The sequence below is a fragment of the Euprymna scolopes genome, chromosome 11 (genome assembly GCF_053919585.1).
Source record: "Euprymna scolopes isolate OS-2025 chromosome 11, ASM5391958v1, whole genome shotgun sequence".
Lineage (NCBI taxonomy): Eukaryota > Metazoa > Mollusca > Cephalopoda > Sepiida > Sepiolidae > Euprymna > Euprymna scolopes.
In genome coordinates, this window is record NC_136492.1 from 65,358,874 (window position 1) to 65,370,934 (window position 12,061).

The 12,061-nt window shown below is 31.8% G+C and overlaps 1 protein-coding gene across 23 annotated transcripts in view; it reads left to right on the forward strand.

The window, feature by feature from the left end:
- LOC145287890 (dedicator of cytokinesis protein 9-like) overlaps positions 1-12,061 on the forward strand; it is a 718,435-nt gene that overhangs the window by 661,351 nt on the left and 45,023 nt on the right. The window lies entirely within an intron of this gene.

The window sequence follows — 12,061 nt, forward strand, 5'->3', positions numbered from 1 at the left end:
TTGTACTATTAAGACCGAAGTGGCATCAATAATGAGTTCTTTCAGGCTTGTTCCATATTACAATGATTTTGGAATCAGAAACTTAAATTCAAAATCAGTTTCAGAAGTTTTCGTACCTTCGTGACGCTTTTGGAGCACAGGGAGGAACAGGTGCTAATATGATTGCAAGAGTTAGGAGTGAATGGAGTAAGTTCAGGAAACTTCTGTCATTACTAACGAGCAGAGCATTACCATTAGCATGTGTACTCGGTGTGATGATGCATAGAAGTGAAAATAAGCCAGTAAGGATTGTAGACATGCTTTTCATATATATAAAGAGAGAGATGATATAAGAATTTCAATTTCCAGAAAAGTGTCACTTGTAACTAAACTTGACTTAGTATTTCATCGTTTATGCCATCCGTCCTTGCAAACAATTATAATTTGATTCATAGATTCCTGAGCTTTATAAGATACACCTGAAAAAGGTGAGAGGTTGCATCGTCCGAAACGTTGTGAGAATAACACTCGATGAAAACAGTAGTCCGAATGATCCCATGTATACAAATTATCAATCCTTATTTACAACCGGATTATGTTTAAAGTTTTTCTTTCGATGAGTAATGCTCTGTTTATATGTCCAATGCTTTGCAGCCATCGTCCAATGCTGTTCGTCTAGTACTACCAGATCAGGCTGTCTGAAGATATTGGCTTCCTGAGACGATGACCTAAAATTATATACGATGGTTAGGCCCCACCTTGCGGACTTTGGATAGTGTGTAGCCACCCTTCAATTGCCATTGCTCCCAGATCCACTCTGACCCAGAGTGGTAGTACCTGTTAGGGTCCCAACTAAAGGTTAAATAGAATCTGCCCCCCCCAAAAAAAATAATATACTCCATTAAAAATCGTTCCTCAAAATAACTAGATTCGGCATTAAATAACCTGAAAAAGGGTTGATATGCCATAAAACAAAAGCAACCAACCAACCAAATCCTGAGACGAAATGCACCTAACATTGATGCTTTTTGTTTTTCTACTTCTTTTTTACAAAACTTAATTATGTTCTGCAAAGCCAAAAACAAAAACAACCACCCGCCTTTTCCTTCCCATTTCCCTTTCTATCTCCCACACTTCCTGACTGGTTTCCTAACTTAAAATGTACCAAACATTAATACTTTTCTCTCTCCCATTGCAAAACTCATTCATGTCCTGCAGGGCAGGGAACAAAAGCAATAAAATCCATTATAAAACAAGCAAACCAAACACTACAAACTAGCGATTGAAGAAGAGACAAAGAGCTTGAAGAATAAAAACTTTCTACAAAATAACTGGATGAAACATGAATACTATTTCCAAAATAAATGGATTCGATATTAAATAACTCAAACAGGGTTGATATGTCATAACACAACCAAACCAAACTCTACAAATAAATATTTGAAGATATAAAGAACTTGAAACATAAAAGCTGTTTCCAAAATAACTGGATTTGGCATTAAATAACCCAAAAAGGGTTGATATGCCATAAAACAAAACCAAGCTAAACTAAGGCTGTTCACATTACTAGAGATAGACTTCTGTTATTTAAGCACTGTATTAATTCCACAAAGACAGTTTATTTTTCAATAAACTAAGACTCGTCTCAATTTTCAGATTGTGCCTAAATTTGTGTAACTTTTGAATTCGTAAATATCTTGAAAATTTTACTTTCGACAACTCAAATTTCGATTCCAGTCCATCGAAGTAAAGCTGCTGGGTCCATAACCTTTTGAATTGAAAGGCATGTTTAATTTTAGGAGAGTTTCTGGTGGGTAGCCATTCTCTACAAGTCCTGGAGATGAAGCGTTTTTGGTGGGTAGCTGTTCTGTATAAGTCTCAGACTTTAAAATTTTTCAGGCAAAGAGCAAAAGATCTTTCTTGTGTGGACACAAAGAAGTGCAGAAATGCTAAAAGATTCAATATTTTTACGGAGCAATTTTGGTTTCTGATTGGTTGTTAGAAGAATGTAGCTCCATTTGATTGGTCAGTTTGTATCACCAGTGTCTTTAAGTAGAACCTTCCAACTTTCATCTATCATACCCCATTATGCATAAAAAATATTGCTGCAGTTGGTATGCCAGAAACCAAAACAAGGTAGTTGTATTCTGTTGTTTAAGTTAACTGCATGTCTTTTGTTGTTTTCACATTTTGCTTCAAAATCAAAATGGATCGAGTGCAGTTGCTGCTGTTGTCACTGCATGATTCCATGAGATACTTGAAAGTAAAAGAATCAACTTTATCGTACACAAAGGTGTCATTCAGGAATGGTAAAGCCAACATGTAATTAAATGATGTCTTATAAATCTCCATTGTTCAATCACGGTCGGGTTTTAATTTCCTTCAAGTATGTAATAAAGATGTGAAAAACGTGGAACTTTTAAGTAGGAGACACGCATTCAAGTAGTCACTCATACAAAACTTCTAAACTATTATCTCCTGCTCACTAAGCCATCTGTGCATTTGGAATGATTCAGATAGTGGCCGTAATTTGATATTTTGATATTGACCAGTGGTCTACACAAATGCATTCCAGCTGCTGTTGGTCAGATTCCAAGAATATCCTATCTTGGAGCAACAATCTGATGATAATCTTTGGTTTCTTCAGATCCTTGAGGAAATGGAATAGCCAGTGCTAGAAAACTAAGGTTTCGTGTTAAAATATGCAACAATGGAATATGATCATTGGAATACATATGGAAGCGGAGACAATGGATTCTATGCGGCGTTATATTTTTACTTATTTATCGGGTTTCGATAAGAGATATATCTCTTATCGAAACCCAACAAATAAGTAAAAATATAAGTAGCAAACTATCAGACAATATTTCCAAGATAGGTTAATGTCCTTATTATTATTTACAGACTCCACATCTTTGCTGTTGCCATTTTAACAAAGTTCAATACTTATTATTACATACTAATATATATATATATATATATATATATATATATATATAGTCAGGTTCAAATCTATTGACTGGTGTTAATCGTGACACCCTGCACTGATGATTCCTGAAAGGATGAAACACTAGTGTGTGTAGGTATTTAATAATTATTATAGTAAATAATTATGTCAGCCCTTTAAGAAACTCATTTCTTATCATTGAGCACTTTCAGTTGAATTAAAGTTGGCCAATTTAGCTCTAATGTGAGGATCATCATATAATGATTAGATCACTCTGACAGACATTAAAAAGGATTAAAAAATAAATGTTTAAATTCAACAGCATTTCTCCTGGTCAACGGTAGCCGAATGGATTAGGTCCTTGTTAATGAGCCAGAGAGGGTTTCTGTCACTGGGTTTGAATCGATCAACTGGTGTTTATTGTGACACCCTGCACTGATGATTCCTGAAAGGATGAAACACTAGTGTCTGTAGGTATTTAATAATTATTATAGTAAATAATTATCTATATATCTATAAAAGTGAACGTGAGTGTGTGTGTGTGTCTGTGTGCATTTCCCTACACAATAACTCTGTCAATTTTATGTCTACAGACTCTAAATTTGATATACAGGGTACTGAGATTTGGGAAAATCTTTGTGGTCGGTTTTCGGCCAAATGTTTGGCTGTTAAGGGGTCAAAGTTCAAGGATTTGACCTTTGACAACTCTATCAAACTCCTCCAACAATTTTGGGTCTAAACACTTGAAATTTTAGATATAGGTTCCTTGGACATGGATCTAACTTAATAACTTGATTTGAGCCCAAAACAAATGTTAAATGGGTCATAATAGGGGTCAAAGTAAAATAATTGACCGCTTTTTTTTTGTGCGTGTGTTTGTTGTTTGTTTGTTTTTATTTTGCTCAACATACATTTAATATATATATATATATATATATATATATATATATATATATATATATTGGCATTTCAGCCCGGCGTTGCCCAGGAAATATATATAGGAAATTTATTGCTGTGAGTCCAGAATGAATTTACATATTGTTTCCGCTAGGAAGATATCCTCAGAAGATAATGAAATATCCAACCAGCTTCGTCAGAATTCATGGTCCATCTATGAATTCTGACGAAGCTGGTTGGATATTTCCTCATCTTCAACAAGTGGAAAAAATATGTAAATTCATTCTGGACTCAGAAATAAATTTCCTATATACTGCTCTGGGTACACATTGAGCACTCTAGTCCGGTTTTTTCACTACTGATGAAAAATATATATATATAAGGAGAGTGTGAGAGAAAAAGATGCATCTAAAATCATAGTCCCATTCTTAAAATTTGTTCATTGAATGTGAATGGTTCCAGAAGAAACTGCTGTTTCAAAATAAAGTGTGATATACCAACAGACAGACCGAATTAACATAACTAAAAAAGAAAATAATTCCATTGATTTCCTTACATTAGGTTTCCTTTGGAAAAAAAGCCATCGAACTCGTTTGATTTAATCAAGTCCGACAATGTAGTGGAAAAGAGGTTAATAACGTGCGTGAAATTATGGAATGCCTTCATGAAGTTTATAATTTGAGTTGGGTTTTCATCCTAATTAAAACAGCAATAATAATGTGGATGCTTACGGATGTTGAGTAAGTAGTGTCAATGAAAAAATAGATCGTATTTTTCAGTACTATCTACTCTATAAAATTAAATTGGTTCGATTTTCGAAGTTAAACCCAAATAGCATTTAGCTGAGACAACAAACTTTACTTTTGACCTGCCAATTTTTATTTGTTAGTTTTGTACCATGTTATTGGCATCATACCAATGTGTTCCAGATATATTAGTAACTATTTTAATATCCATTACGATTGGATCAGATATGTAGCAAAGTTATTACCTAGTAATATGTCTTAAGTTATTCTAGATAACATGTATAAGTAATTTGTATCATTTGGGTTCTTCAAAATACTGTTCTCATCTCGAGTGTCATTTTTATAAATTTTGGTCGATGTAACTTCCAACTTTCTTCAGGTGTATCTTGTCGAACTCTGGAATGTTTCTGCAGAATATACAATTGTGAATTACTTCGGACATTTATCCAATCATGGCTGATGGAAGAAGAGCATGCTATTCTCATTAAGTAAATAAAGGGCTCCATTCGAAATTCTGTTCCAATTCCTGAGTTCAACAAGATACACCTGAAGAAAGGTTGGAGGTTACATCAACTGAAACGTGAAAATGACACTCAACATTAGCCTGAAGAATCCAAGTAATATCAATAACCAATCCTCATCTCAAAAATTCAGAAATTTATGAGTAATATTTGGAATTTAATTATGTCATCAGCCTTAATTGGTTATATTTCTTTTTGTTTTCTTGGATATTTAAATGACTTTTAATGACGGTTTTCACAAGAAGCATTCTATTTCTCTTGAAGCTATCCACTTATAATATAAGCAGCACTTTTTTTGTATGTTTATCCCCGTTTTGAATTTTTTCAAAGGAGATAATTACATGAAACTTTTGGTGTCAAACAAATATTACACTTCGATCTTAGCCAAAGAGCCATAAAAATAGTTTTTTTTGTGACTAGGCATTTTTAAAGGAATGAAAACAAAAAAAAACAAAAAAATAGTTTTCTTTTAATATAATCATACCAATAATATTGTGAAGTCGCCGTTTTCACTTGACATTTATGAAAAGGAAATATGTTTTACTTTTAATTTATTCATATCAATGTGTTCGTGCTCGACGTTTATTAAAAACAAGTCTCGGATTGGAGGATTTAGTCTATATTTATAACTGACAGTTCATTTTATATTTGAAATAAAATGTTTAGAAACGTTTGTAAATAGGAAATATGTGACTTTTTTATATGATTAAATGTAATTTGTCCATATAAATTTTTTATTGATATGTATAGACAGGATTCACTCCTAAACTAATTAACCGATCATTATGAACTTTGAAACATCTTCTAAGTGTAAAAGGTTATACTGTGTGTTATATTTAGTTCAATTAAGTTTTATAAAAAGGGTGTGAAAACCCTTTGTGAAAATTTACATAACACCTCTAATTTTTTTTATGTGAAATTTTAGCAATAAATATTACACATTAATAAATATTTCTTAAATTTCAGTATCTTTCGAGTATTTTAAAAGTTTTTTTATTAGGCAGGAATAATATAGGCACAATCTCTCATTTTAAACTTTAAATATTTAAGATTTGTATTGAATTTTATCCATTATATAAATAAGCCACTAATTAAATAAGACCCCTGAAGTTCAATTTCTTAAAACCTCTTAAGCTTAAGCCTTAAATTTTAGACAATTTTTAGAGTCAAACTTATGTAATAGATTTTAATCTAAATTGGAATGAGGATTATAGACTTAAGGTTTAGTATTATTATATTTTGAATTTAATTTTTGTAAGGTGACATAAACGTAATAGAAAGCTGTTCTGTTCATGGACCATCCTGGACATCTTGGGACAAGTATTCTTTTAATATTTTCTTTGGATTCTTCGTTGGTAATATATATATATATATATATATATATGGGTATTTGAAAATATTATTTTATATTATTGATTTAAATAATAGTAACCACTTTTGATGGTTTTTCGCTTATCACTCACATACTGCCATTAAAACTGGTTACTGTTAAACTAATGATATAAAAGATTTTGAAAGACTTTCTAGTAGCGATGAACGATATAAAGAAAATCATTTGAATCCCTAATCAGCATAACTGTTTTTTTTTTTTTAACAGGGCATATGAAATTAATATTTTGATATTATACACCTGTAATATTATCTCTCTATATATGCAATAATTTTGTTGATATTAACAGCAATTAAAATGGCTTGTTAAAATAAAAATAACTTACTAAAACTTTTCCTCTAACTTCACTCCCAAGAATTCGTACTGTCAGGCAAAGGCGAGAAGTGGAAAGAGTAAGTGAATGGCCAAATCTCTCTCTCTCTCTCTCTCTCTCTCTCTCTCTCTCTCTCTCTCTCTCTCTCTCTCTCCCCCCCCCCCAACCTTAACGACACATTTTTCTCAGAGGAATTGATTTCTTTCTTGTGATTTTATTAGGGACTTGTTTAAAAGAGTAATAAATTTGTATGAAGATTACTAAGATTGATATGCATAAATGCGAAAGTGTATTGTTTGAAAAAAAAAACTTATAAATTAAATGTAATTTAATATTTGGTTTCAAGTATTTCTAGTAGCAAACTAGCGATCTGACAAAGCCAGCTAGTGTGCATATATATATATATATATATATATATATATATATATATATATATATATAATATATAATCTCTCACATTCTGAAAATTATATATATATATATATATATATATATATATTTATAAAAGGTATGTCACTAAAGGCGGGATTTTCGACCGCCATAGCAAATAATAAGAGTAAAAACTTATAAAATAAAATTGATTCATTGTAATTTTTGCTGTATTTTCAAGAAAAAAGATTCTAAAAAAAAACTTATTTAGTGTTTTTTGTTTGTTTGTTTTACATAAAACCATTGAATTTTCAAAAAAATTCAACAAAAAGCTAAAACGGCAAAAATGGAACCGATTTCTACATATTTTGACTTAAGCAATGAAACAACACGATTTTTTAAAATTCTCTCAAAAATTAAATAATTGGTCAATTTCGAAAATTTTTATAGACTTCCTATTATAAATTTTCGTACTGTCTGTGTGTGTGTGTGTGACGCGGTTTGTCTCAGCCTACAGGCAATCCACTCAGGCAAGTTAGGTACCGAAATAAAGCTTATGACCCAGCGGATGTTTTAGTGATATTTATGTCCATGTTTTGTGTATGGAAATGCAAAAAACACCGTTTTATTTACTGGATACTTTTCCGGTATTCACCGGAAGTTATTATCTCCCTTAGTAAGATCGATTTACTGTGTGTGTGTGTGTGTGTGTGTGTGTGAGAGAGAGAGTAAGAGACAGGCAGGCAGGCGGTTCGAAATGAAGCTTATGACTCAGCGGATGTTTTAGTGATATTTATATCCCTGTTTGGTGTATGGAAATGCAAAAAATAAAAAATAAAAATAAAAAAAAATAACGATTTACTAAACAACGTTTTATTTACTTGATATTTTTCCGGTACAAGGACTCAAGTTTGCTCAGCTGGGCAAACATGGGTGCTTGTATTTTAAAAAAGCTGAACTATAGAAAAACTGAAATAAAATATTATACAAAAGAAATTGTCTTATTTTTTCCTCCCCATCTAACGCGAACATCAAAATTGTTGGGGGGGGGGGTACATCTTAGTTTTTTTTTTTGTTTTTTTTTTGTTTTTTTTTTGTTTTTTTTTTTTGTTTTTTTTGTTTTTTCATATTAAAATATACTGGAATCATAAAATAAAATATTTAATTTTTGGTCACAAACATTGCAAATTTATACGATTTTTCTCGATTTTTCTGAAATAAAAAATTGGAAAATATATTAAAATTATATAAGCTTTACAAAATTTTTAAAATTATTTACATTTAAGTGTTTACCTGTGTAATTTTGAAAAGATTTTCGAAATTAATTTTTATTTATTGCGGACTATTACTCTCATCTTTATTAGTTGTTGTTTCACGACGTTTCGGACAACTATTCCTCTGGTGATTGCTGAGAATGCAGTTAGGAGATTCAAAGTTCCTATCCGTCGCGGTTACCACCTGACGAAGGGCAGAGGAATAGTTGGCTGAAACATTGTGAAACAACAACTAATAAAGATGAGAATAATAGTCCGCAATAAATAAATTAATATAAATAATACTGATCTCAATAATGAATTCCAATTAAAAATAATATATTTCCGAAATTATTTCTTATTTTTTTTAATGACTGAATTTTTCAAGGTGTGTGAAAAAAAAATGTGGAAGATTCGCTCTTATGGAAAAAATTTAATCGATGTCGTTTTTGAATAGTGAATAATTAAAAAATATATTTAGAAATCAAACGTGAAAAATTTCTTTTTACAGAAGACTGATGACGCAGTAATCTGTTCACACTTTGATGATAAAAATCGGAACATTATTTGTTTCTTTTGTTAGAAAAAGAGTATAATTTCTAAACCAAGTAACCGAAGCAATTATGACTTAAGAGTTAATTACATTTCTTTGTGCACGGCATGTTTTATAATCTGTTAATATTAAATAAAAATGTGAAAATAAGTTTCTAGAAGTTAATTGAAGGATTTAGTTAAGATTTAAAAAAAAAAAAAGCTTAGTTTTAGGAATTAAAAATTGCTATTTGCTAGAATAAAGAGGATTTTAATAAAAAAAATAATTTAAATATTACTTTTTACAAGCTACAAAATACGATATTGAAAATGAATGATAACTGAATTTCTATCAGTTAACGGATTCCATATTAAACTCGAAGTACTTGTTTTTAGGTGTTGTCTGCTAAAATATGAAAATTTTCTGGATATACATATCTATATGGTTTTTTCATAACATTTCAAGCCAAACGTAAAACTTCTACTCTTATATTTCACTTGATTAAGGATTGAGCAAAAACGTATTTGTATTAAGTTTTTTTTCCCCTAGATTTTTAATGTTTTATAAGACCTTTTTTTTTTTTTTGGTATATCTACGACGTCATTGTTAATTTCTCATTTGTTATGCTTTGCTTATTTTGTGACGTTCAAATCAAATTTCGTCCACTTTTATTCAAAATGAATGTTTATGTGCGATTTAAACTCTGATCCTTCCTCTTCCGTAAAGTAAAAATTACGATGAATTAATTTCATCTTGCTTGTTTTTACTTGTATTTTTTTTTTTTGTGTGTGTACGTGTTGACAATTAGTGTCATATATGTATATATATATATATATATATATATATATGTGTGTGTGTGTTAAATTTGAAAAAAGAAAAAAAAACATTTTTATCAGTCTGTTTTTTTTATGGAAAATTTATTTTTTACATTTTTCTCCAGATTTTTTTTTTCATATTAAGATATGACTTTTGTTGATTGCATTTTGTATGTTTATTACATATTTAAATCTGGCCTTCGGGACAAGATCAAAGTGTAGTATCTGTTCTTCAGATGCTGCACTTCTATTTCTTGTTCTCTTTCGGTGGAGGAGAAATCCTTCACGACTGAGACAATTTTTATTTTTGTACCTTTTCTCCACGTTAAAAAACGACCCTGGTGTCTAACTCTGTCCCGTGGGGAGGCATAGTAAATAGGTACATATTTAAATCTGATAAACTGCTGCTTTTGATGCTTATTTTTGATGCTTATCTATTTATCGAATTTAATTGATAAAATACATTCGCAACAGCATGATTGTGTAAATGGTTGCTGGATTTGAACTTGGCATCGCTGCTTTCATAGTATGTGATGATATCCATTAAGCCAATCACAAATCCCCTGACATCACCAGAGATTCTTTAAGTACCCAGACACGACCCCCAGATAAGAAAACTTCTTTCAAACGTTCCTTTCCTCAACCCATACACAACTCTATCATAAATGTTACAAATTTGAGGAATCTGAGCGTATGCATCCAAGGAGAAAATGGCTTCCATATGTAATTCTATTTCCATTTGCGACCTTTTTAAGGTACATCTTTTAGAACTTGGAGAATGTTTAAGTCGAACTTGGAAACTCTGCAGAATTTTAAACTGAATCCTAATATAATAATTCCATAGAAATAAAAGTACTAATACTACATACCTAAATGATAATACTAGAATTGTCTACATGGATTCATGGCATAACGGTTGAAAGCATTGTTCAATAATGAATTCTAAGTTTTCAGTAGATTGAAGAATCAAACATTAACGACAGGCGACAATAACTTATAATAGCATAGAATAAAACTTCTACCTAGTCATGGCGGACAGAACAAGAACAATCTCTCTTTGTGAATTAAAGAACTTGGTTCAAATTGCATACAGGTTCCTAATTTTGACCAGAAGACTCCCATACTTAAAAATATGCACCTGAGGATGTCAAAGATTACATCGGCCTGCACATTGTGAATATAATAATCATGGTGAGAATAGTAGTACAAGATAATACAAATTATCAATCCTCATCTAAAAAATTCGGAAACATAACAAGTTCGCAGTTTGTTGGTTGAAAACTACAGTTCAAATGATGTTGCTTGTTGTTTTATTCAAAACTAGTAAGAATACCCAGCGTTGCTCGGAGGTATTGATAACAAAATAGAAGACTTTAAAAAAAATGTCTGTGTAAAATCTTTTAAGCCCTCCCCCCTCTCTCTCTCTCAGTAAGAATGAAAACAATAATGTTACCTCCATATGCACTGACTTGGTCCCTGGTGACCCCAAGAAAGCAACATTACAGTAGCTTTACCATAACCAGATCGAGGTCACACTTAATCTAATAACATAAGATGTGTAAATGTATCTTGTGTAGTTTCAAACTTTTAGTGTGGTGATCCCCTGGTGCAATCAGGTGGCTGCTGGAAGACCCTGGGATTCGGTGCCGCCCACGTCCAAAGAGACCCAAACTTGGTTTTAGAAGGAGTGCTACAACTTTGTACCCTTCTCTCACTGGCCCCTCCCTCCTCTCTTGACCTGAACTTGCTGAACGATTTCGTTTGGTCATACATTAAGAACATCACCAACATAACCTTCCACAACATCAAAGCTAGCCTGATTGCCGCCATCCGCTGAGTATTCACGGAGCTCCCACCAGCGCTTGTGTAAAAGGCATGCTCCCAGTTACAGACCTGTATCGAAGTGATGATTGAGGCTGAAGGCGGCTACATTGAATAGATGTCAGCTCTACTACATAATCAAGTTACCTGAATTGATTTTTTTCAACAAAAGTTTTAAAATAAAGCTGTAGTTTTTTCTTTAGGGTGACACTTTTCATTCCACCCTGTACATTCATGACCTGGAAGTTCATCTCTCTATTGCAGATGTTGATGGTGTGAGACTCTAAGACATCAACCCCCTATCATAGACATATGCCAGGAGCAGATATGCATCATTGAATTCCTGGTAAAGTGCATTGAGAATGATGATGACTATGTAGAAAAAATAAATTCTAGTGCACAAAATATCGCTCGTTTTAATTGTACCACATCCGTCTTTTTAGCTCTTTTACTTTGTGAGTTAAAAAAATAGGAGGCT